The sequence below is a fragment of the Schistocerca serialis genome, chromosome 2 (assembly GCF_023864345.2).
Source record: "Schistocerca serialis cubense isolate TAMUIC-IGC-003099 chromosome 2, iqSchSeri2.2, whole genome shotgun sequence".
In the NCBI taxonomy this organism is placed as follows: domain Eukaryota; kingdom Metazoa; phylum Arthropoda; class Insecta; order Orthoptera; family Acrididae; genus Schistocerca; species Schistocerca serialis.
The window spans coordinates 502,848,472-502,858,183 of NC_064639.1; the positions used below are offsets into that span (position 1 = coordinate 502,848,472).

The 9,712-nt window shown below is 46.3% G+C and overlaps 2 non-coding genes across 2 annotated transcripts; one reads left to right on the top strand and one right to left on the bottom strand.

Moving 5' to 3' along the window:
- Nucleotides 1-5,762: 5,762 nt before the first annotated feature.
- On the bottom strand, nucleotides 5,763-5,837 carry Trnat-ugu (transfer RNA threonine (anticodon UGU)). Its single transcript has one exon. It is a non-coding gene; the product is annotated as a tRNA-Thr (tRNA).
- Nucleotides 5,838-6,178: 341 nt separating this feature from the next.
- Trnat-ugu (transfer RNA threonine (anticodon UGU)) lies at nucleotides 6,179-6,253 on the top strand. The gene has a single exon. It is a non-coding gene; the product is annotated as a tRNA-Thr (tRNA).
- The last annotated feature ends 3,459 nt before the right edge of the window (nucleotides 6,254-9,712 follow it).

Below are 9,712 nucleotides of genomic sequence, written 5' to 3' on the forward strand. Positions count from 1 at the left end.
GGTACATCAGTGGCAAGACGCAATCACTATTTTCACTGCGCGATTACAGTGGCGATGTTATTGATAACAGCGCCGCTGAAGTGGAGTTACTAAACATGATTTTTCGAAATTTTTTCCCAAAAGAATGCTAAGAAAGTGTTCCAGAATTCGAATCAAGAACATCTGCCAACATGAAGAACTTAAAAGTACACTCCTGGAAATTGAAATAAGAACACCGTGAATTCATTGTCCCAGGAAGGGGAAACTTTATTGACACATTCCTGGGGTCGGATACATCACATGATCACACTGACAGAACCACAGGCACATAGACACAGGCAACAGAGCATGCACAATGTCGGCACTAGTACAGTGTATATCCACCTTTCGCAGCAATGCAGGCTGCTATTCTCCCATGGAGATGATCGTAGAGATGCTGGATGTAGTCCTGTGGAACGGCTTGCCATGCCATTTCCACCTGGCGCCTCAGTTGGACCAGCGTTCGTGCTGGACGTGCAGACCGCGTGAGACGACGCTTCATCCAGTCCCAAACATGCTCAATGGGGGACAGATCCGGAGATCTTGCTGGCCAGGGTAGTTGACTTACACCTTCTAGAGCACGTTGGGTGGCACGGGATACATGCGGACGTGCATTGTCCTGTTGGAACAGCAAGTTCCCTTGCCGGTCTAGGAATGGTAGAACGATGGGTTGATGACGGTTTGGATGTACCGTGCACTATTCAGTGTCCCCTCGACGATCACCAGTGGTGTACGGCCAGTGTAGGAGATCGCTCCCCACACCATGATGCCGGGTGTTGGCCCAGTGTGCCTCGGTCGTATGCAGTCCTGATTGTGGCGCTCACCTGCACGGCGCCAAACACGCATACGACCATCATTGGCACCAAGGCAGAAGCGACTCTCATCGCTGAAGACGACACGTCTCCATTCGTCCCTCCATTCACGCCTGTCGCGACACCGCTGGAGGCGGGCTGCACGATGTTGGGGCGTGAGCGGAAGACGGCCTAACGGTGTGCGGGACCGTAGCCCAGCTTCATGGAGACGGTTGCGAATGGTCCTCGCCGATACCCCAGGAGCAACAGTGTCCCTAATTTGCTGGGAAGTGGCGGTGCGGTCCCCTACGGCACTGCGTAGGATCCTACGGTCTTGGCGTGCATCCGTGCGTCGCTGCGGTCCGGTCCCAGGTCGACGGGCACGTGCACCTTCCGCCGACCACTGGCGACAACATCGATGTACTGTGGAGACCTCACGCCCCACGTGTTGAGCAATTCGGCGGTACGTCCACCCGGCCTCCCGCATGCCCACTATACGCCCTCGCTCAAAGTCCGTCAACTGCACATACGGTTCACGTTCACGCTGTCGCGGCATGCTACCAGTGTTAAAGACTGCGATGGAACTCCGTATGCCACGGCAAACTGGCTGACACTGACGGCGGCGGTGCACAAATGCTGCGCAGCTAGCGCCATTCGACGGCCAACACCGCGGTTCCTGGTGTGTCCGCTGTGCCGTGCGTGTGATCATTGCTTGTACAGCCCTCTCGCAGTGTCCGGAGCAAGTATGGTGGGTCTGACACACCGGTGTCAATGTGTTCTTTTTTCCATTTCCAGGAGTGTAGATATCCACGGTGTAGCAAAGCAGCTTAAAACACTTAAAAAGGCAAGGCTTCCGGTTCAGACTGTATACCATTAACTTCCTTTTAGAATATGCTGACACAGTATCCCCATACTGTCTTGCCACTTACAATTGTCCCACTTGTATCTGTTTAGTCACCGGCAAATAACTTTTTGTATTTATACAGTGATCTCCAGCAATAGTAACATGTACACGAATGTATAAACACCTGAGGATGGGCACGATCCCGAAACCCGTCGTGTGACAAAGAAATAATCTTTTATTCTGGATGGCACCGGAAATTTTTCTACACCTTATAAGGGAACAGTCACGGAGTTCAACAGCATCTACTACGGATAAAATTCATCTCCATACTTAGCAATCATACACAACCGCTCACTCGTAGAAAGATCCGTACCCAGAGAGTGGAAATTTGCCCAAGTCACACCAGTACCCAAGAAAGGCAATAGGAGTAATCCGCTGAATTACAGACCCATATCACTAACGTCGATTTGCAGTAGGGTTTGGAACATACGCGCTCGAACATTATGAATCACCTCGAACAAAACGATTCATTGACAAATAGCCAACACGGATTCAGAAAGTATCGTTCTTGTGGAACACAACTAGCTCTTTATGCTAACGAAGTAATGAGTGCTGTCGACTGAGGACGTCATATTGATTCCGCATTTTTAGATTTCCAGAAGGCTTTTCAAACCGTTCCTCACAAGCGACTTCTAAATTGAGTATCATCTCATTGTCAGTTGTGTGACTGGATTAGTGGTTTCCTGTCAGAAAGGTCACAGTTTATAATGATTGACGGAAAGTTATCGAGTAAAACAGAAGTAATATCTGTAGTGAGTCGCATATCAAAACAACTCACTTTGCTCTTTGGAGTGTAGAATGAAAAATAACCCGCTGGTGAAATACCGTAAGGAACACTGATAACTTAAAAACACAATATTTGCATGAGTCTGTGATAAGAGTGCAGTAAAGACAGTGACTGAAAGAGTCGTCCTTTGGAACGAGTAACGACCATCTGCTGAACGCATAAAAACTGTGTGAGGCTTGCTGAAGAGCGGTTTCTGATTTTGAACATGGTTATAGAACAGCAGAGATTGTAGACACGACAAGGCGGTGTCGACGAACACATTTCGCGCGGTTAATTGAATTTTAGCGAGTTCGTATTCGTGACTTCATGGATGGATAGTCATACGAAAGAATTACCCAACGCCTAACGTGCGGTTGGTTGGTGACAGTATTGGTGCCGGTGGTACAATATTCGTCGTCCTGATTGCGGGTGGCAGCGGCGTACAGATTCTCGCTTGGATTGTCGCATTGGGCTTGCAGTCATTGCATATCGCTCGGCGGCCGCAGCAAGAGTTCGGACCAATAGAGCATCTGGAGCAGCTGGCGTCTCAACGACAGAAGGCCGCTTTTATGATGAATTTATGATTGCCGCCAGAGAATTGTGTCTGAGGCGTCTACTAAGAGAGTACGGTGGCATTTTTACATTTCTGCGTATTTACCTTGACTTGACTATATTGTACTCTGTTCGGGAGTGTGCTGAAAAGAAATGTCCCGAATTTTTTATGTGAAAACTCTAAAAGATTTTTAAATAAAACACACGTAATTAATATTCTACATCTTTTTCTTCATGTCTACATATTTATTTCTCAACAAAACGACCCTGGGGACGATGACATTTCTCGAAACGAGAGACCCGTTTGTTGACGCCGTCATTGTAGATTGTTTGACTTTGTTGACGGAACCAGAACTCATCTCTGCTCGCACTGCTTCATCATTATCAAACCGAAGTCTTCGAAGGTGTTCTTTAAGTTTTGGAAAATGATAAAAATCGGGTGGGGCTATGTTGGGACCGTATGGAAGATGATGGATGACAGTGAACCCAAGGCGTCGGATTGTTGCAGATGTTGCAGCGTTCGTGTGTGGTCTGGAATTGTCACGCTGAAGGACAGAGTGCTCCGTGTGTGGACGAACTCTTCAAATTCATGCTTTGTGTCCTGGAAGTCAGAGAGTGCCAGATCCGATGAATAAGGTGGATGTTCCAAGAATTCGTAGTTGAAATCTCTGTTTTCCGTTTGTCAAATCACGTTTTTTGGACAAGTGACGTGCCCCTTTTTCTCCCTTTTGCAATGTAGACCTGTTCTCAGGTGGTTTTTAATATAATTCCTGGCGTAATGTTTGTCAAGCATTCTTTTACCAGTTTCCCAGGTAATGAAAAAGAAGACACCCTTTTGCGTTGCAGAATACACACTGGCCACTAGCTCCCGGCAGACGATATTGATCACATTTATTTTTTCAAGTTTGCAACCTGTTACCCACTACTGTGAATGCTATTCATTTATTGGTCGACCCATGTCTCCTCCATACTAACAAACTGGCACAATATCAGGTCGGTTATTTTGAGGAAGAAAGGAAGATCAAGTCGATGATGATTACAGCAGTACCACATACTTGGATAGCACATTTATGGAAATGAAAATCGACCGTGTTCTTCATAATACAACCATGTTGGCATTCGCATTAATCAATTTATGAATACTACGGAAACCTTAATTCTTGATGGCATGACTGGAATTTTATGTCATCGTCTTCCAAACGCGAGTTCAGTATCTTGATCATTGCGTCAGCTGGCTATGTGGATTCTTTATAAGACTGCTCACACATTTCTCAGAATTCAACAAATACAGCAACGTCTTGGCAAAAGCTTTGTTATTACTAAGTCTTGGCATAAAATCTACCTTATTCTTTCTTCTAATGTGCCTCTTGCGTCAACGATTTGATACACCTTTAATCACTATGCACTTTCTGGACATTTGTGGTTGCAACTTTTTGATATGTTCCACGGAGATTATCTTCAAGAAATGCACAGCGTAGTTAGAGTCCAGTCGCCTATTTATTAACTGTTTAAAATTTAAAATCACATTACTTATAAAGCCGGCCGCGGTGGTCTAGCGGTTCTAGGCGCTCAGTCCGGAACCGCGCGACTGCTACGGTCGCAGGTTGGAATCCTGCCTCGGGCATGGATGTGTGTGATGTCCTTAGGTTAGTTAGGTTTAAGTAGTTCTAAGTTGTAGGGGACTGATGACCACAGATGTTAAGTCCCATAGTGCTCATAGCCATTTGAACCATTACTTATACAACTTCAGCTTCATTGTATTGATTTACATTGACGATGAAGCGACGAAACAAAAAGTTTTTGTGACTGCAGAATGTTGTTATTGCTCTGTTTGACCTCACCACAAGCGGGTTCCCTGTAGACACCGTTCTGCGGCGATACGGACAACAGGTGCACCACAGGGTGCAGTTTACTCCAAAGCTCAAGTACTTGGGACAGGACAGTTTTAGAAAGCAGAACGTCTAAATTGCGCACACATTCACCGTGAAATTCTGGTGGTGTGTATATGAAATGAAATGCAATGTTAAATCTAGCCGTAGTGAAATGTGGTCGGTAATTTGACCAACGACGCACAAACGTGGATGACGCTGATCCATCACGTGGTCCAGAACTCGCACTACGCGATATCCATCTTTTCGGCAAGCTTTAAGAGTATGTGAGGGGAATGAGATTTTCCAAAGATGATGACGTTCACACAGCTGTTCTCGAACGGCTCCTTGAACAAGGGGCGGTTTTATATCGTCGAGAAGTGAACGATTGGTAGATCGTTCGACTGTTTATTACAGAGACCTGGCGACTACGTTGAAAAATAGTTTCCATGCATCTGTATAATTTTTGCAATGTAGATCAGCATTAAGTAAAACTTACTTGGTCTGCCAATTTGTAACTTACCCCTCGTAAGAAGCGTAATTAACAGGATTATTCTGCAAATAATTTGGAACTTGACTTACTTTTCTGCGCAACGTGTGTCGACATAACGAAAAAAAAAACAAAAAACAGTGGTATCAACGCCATTTCTGAGAGAAAATGTATGCTTGCCCTCGTACGGCAGGTAAAGCGCTAGGGTCCGGAGACAAATTGCGGTACTTATTTTATTTGGCAGACTAGTTTAGCACAGTAAAAGTTATTTAGTTGCCATAATATGCAATACTTGAAATGAAATGATAAGTAAATGGACACCCTAGCTGCAACAGGCGTTGATATACTTCACTGGGGACATGTTGAAAATGTGTGCCCCGACCGGGACTCGAACCCGGGATCTCCTGCTTACATGGCCGACGCTCTATCCATCTGAGCCACCGAGGGCACAGAGGATAGTGCACCTGAAGGGACTTATCCCTTGCACGCTCCCCGTGAGACCCACATTCACAACATGTCCACACCACTACATTCGTAGTGCGCCTAATAGATGTTTGCCCATCATACTCATTAAAATATGGCTTCCCGGCCATTGACCTTCTTGTGCGAACGCACACGCTATGCCCGAACTCGTACGGGACATGGTAGATTAATCTGCCACGAGTAATGAGTATGATGGGCAAACAACTATTAGGCGCACTACGAATGTAGTGGTGTGGACATGTTGTGAATGTGGGTCTCACGGGGAGCGTGCAAGGGATAATTCCCTGCAGGTGCACTATCCTCTGTGCCCTCGGTGGCTCAGATGGATAGAGCGTCTGCCATGTAAGCAGGAGATCCCGGGTTCGAGTCCCGGTCGGGGCACACATTTTCAACATGTCCCCAGTGAAGTATATCAACGCCTGTTGCAGCTAGGGTGTCCATTTACTTATCATTTTATTTCTAGCAAAGCTGCAAGGTCATCAACGGTAACTGTTCTTTCGGGAACAGATACTATCGTCATATACAATACTTGAAACTTTTGACTGGTCGTGAGATCACCGAATTGGAGCCGTTAAGACTTCTTGTAACAATAGAGCTTCGCAAAGCGGGATTACCAGTCTATGTGCCGGTGATGTTTGGAGTGTGTGCGATACGAAAGACAGGGAGCGGGCTTAGCGCAGTGATGTCAGCGCACGCACACGCAATCTCCGCGCGTCACATCCTCTCAGCTGCGCTGGCCACACACAGCCTCCACAAACCGCGCTGGGAACAAGCCACGTTCCGTTGCAAATTAATTTAGTCGGGGTGTTTCAAAGTCTTTGTGAGAAACATCAGGGGCGGTAGATCACGTCACGACGAACAACTTCTGTTAAGGATAAAAATGTTCGCTAGTGTTTCCCAGTGAGGCTCTTTTAATTGGATTCTCCGGCCGTAGGTCGACGAGAGTTCAGCAGATTAGCGGGATATACTAAGCAGGTGTGCTGTATCTGCATATTACCTACCCTAATAAACTGATAGAATGGTTTTCTACAAGAAAATTCTCAAGAGTGAGTGTCTCTAGTCATAGAGAGATATTTTAGAGGAAAATCATCAACTATACCTGTTCTCTTTCAGGCAGAGCAGGTGACTGATTATAGGCAACACACACTGCATGCTCACGCCACAGTGTGCCTACGCCCTGCCGCCTCTCAGTGGCATGACACCTAGTATCGTCGAGAAGCGTCAGCGCACATTCTGCCTGTAACAAAAGTTGTCCCCCATGGCGCAATCTACCACTACACTTTGAAACAGCCAGTATGTCGACGTCTTCATAATCCCGCCAGCTAGTACCAAAGGATATTGCTGCTTGTCTGTCCTTTGAGGGTCTTCAATTTTTGACGTGAAACGTATGTGATTTCGCACTAGACTGGAAGCTCGGTTCAGTAGAAATGCCGTCTTGGTAGACAAGGTGAAGTGGACTGGTAACTGCCTCCTCACTCCCGCCCTGTGGCAGCATGTTTCTGTATCTCGAATAATTTTAAGCACAACGAGCGACGGAATCGTAAGACAATGGGTTACAGCGTTCAAAGATGGACATGCTACTTCTCTAATTTCGCGCCACCTCTTCGGGGTGGAGGCAGCCCCGGAGAATGCCGACGAAGTGATCTGCGTGGCACATAGAGAATGGCGACAAAGTTACCTGTGTGACAGACAGTTCTCCTTTCAGCCGCTGCCACTCCACGGGTCGCGTCAAACATGTCTCATGCGGATGGCCGGTAGCCGGCTACTGGAAATAAATACGTGACCCAGTAATCGTATCTCTTTGCCGGTACTGAAGCCTTCGTTTGCCGATTGGAAAATACGACTATTACATCGTCTTCGGACGTGGCTATTGATTGTAACTGTGATAGTGTGTTGTATAAGACGATTCTTGTTTTGTTCATTGGCCTCACATTATTTACAAGCGTGACTTTCTCTGTCTGTTGCGTTTCGGTTATTAACTTAGTGTCGATCTTAGTTTCCACACGCTATAAACGTGTTTCGCGGCAGTAACCTACTTAGTTTATGCCAGATTACAAACACATAATTAATGGTTATGATGAAGTGCGAAGTGCGCAACCATCTGTCATCGCTGAAGACGTAGTGCACAATGATGATGCCAAATTCCAGTAACACCTAAATGGAAATAACCGTTCCTGAAATGGAAGCATTGAACGTAATCAAAGAGAGTGAAGTTTAAACAAACAATTTCAGCCCGAAAATTGGTGTTCACTGTTGTTTAAGTTAAGCAGCGGTTCTTTTTACTAGATTTTAGCAGAATTAATTCCTATTGTGAGGCCTTCTGTAAGAGGAAACTGCGCCGAGCAATTCAAAACAACAGGTGTGGAGAGCTCAGTAAAATAGTCTTTGTTGCTCATGACAAGCCCGTCCAACGTAATCCCTGATCTAGAAAATCTGGCGGCAGAGTTTCTTGAGAGTGCAAAAAAAATGGCTCTGAGTACTATGGGACTTAACATCTGAGGTCATCAGTCCCCTAGAACTTAAAACTACTTAAACCTAACTAACGTAAGGACATCACACACATCCATGTCCGAGGCAGGATTCGAACCTGAGACCGTAGCAGTCGCGCGGTTCCGGACGGAAGCGCCTAGAACCGCTCGGCCACCGCGGCCGGCTCTTTAGAGTGCAAGTTAGATGTTGGTTGTAAGTTATAATAAACGTCTTAATACTGGTGGGAATTATTTTGAAAAGTCGCTTAAGGTGCATGCATACTGGTAACTTTTAAAAATGAGAGGCCTTCAATAAGTGATGCAATACTTTTTTTTTTTTTTTTAATTCTCGGCCAATTTAGGTATTTGCTGTGAGACATCGCGGAATATTCCCGCATTAGCCCCTATAGTTTCATGAAGTTCCAATGGGAGGCGCCGCTATACACAGCCTCCAAAATGGCGTCTGTAACGGAGGTGCGTTCCAAGTAGAGAGCTGTCATTGAGTTTCTTTTGGTGGAAAACAAGAGCTTCACAGATATTTATAGGCGTTGCATAATGTGTACGGAGACCTGGCAGTGAACAAAAGCACAGTGTTGTTGGGCGAGGTATCTGTCACATCGCAACGTCGCGCAAATCTGTACGATCTCCCGCGTGCCGGCTGGCCGCACACAGGTGTAATTCATGCAGTGTTGGTACGTGAGGACACTCTCATTCGAGGTGATCGACAGATCACAATCAAACCTCCGCTGGTGAACTAGGCATCTCTGCTGGTAGCTCTGACACACTCGTCCACTAGTTGGGGTACTCAAAGGTGTGTTCCCGTTAGGTTCCTTGACGCCTAACACAAGACCATAAAGTGCAACGAAGGACCATCTGTTTTGAATTGCTTGCGCATTACGAGGGGTTGATCGTGATAATTTTTTGTCGAACGTCGTCACAGGCGATGAAATATGGGTTCATCACTTGCAACCGGAAACAAAACGGGAATCCATGGATTGGCGCCACACCGCCTTTCCACCGAAGAAAAAGTTCGTACAGTCATGGCGAGGGACTTCTGGGAGTCTGAAGGGTTTATTATGCTTGATGTCCTGCCTTATGGTGCAGCGATCAACTCTGAAGTGTAATGTACTACCCTCAGGAAGTTTAAGCAAAGACTTCAGCGTGTCTGTCGCCACAAAACTGAAATCTAACTTCTCCATGACAACGGAAGGCCTCACACAGTCCCCACGCCAAATAGGATCTCACGAAACATCACCCTACAACCCGAATCTTGCACATTCCGACTTTCATCTGGTTGGCCCAAAGAGGGATGCGCTCCGTGGAAAGCAGTACGTAGATGGCGGGGATGTTACTTATGCAGCAAGATGTGGGC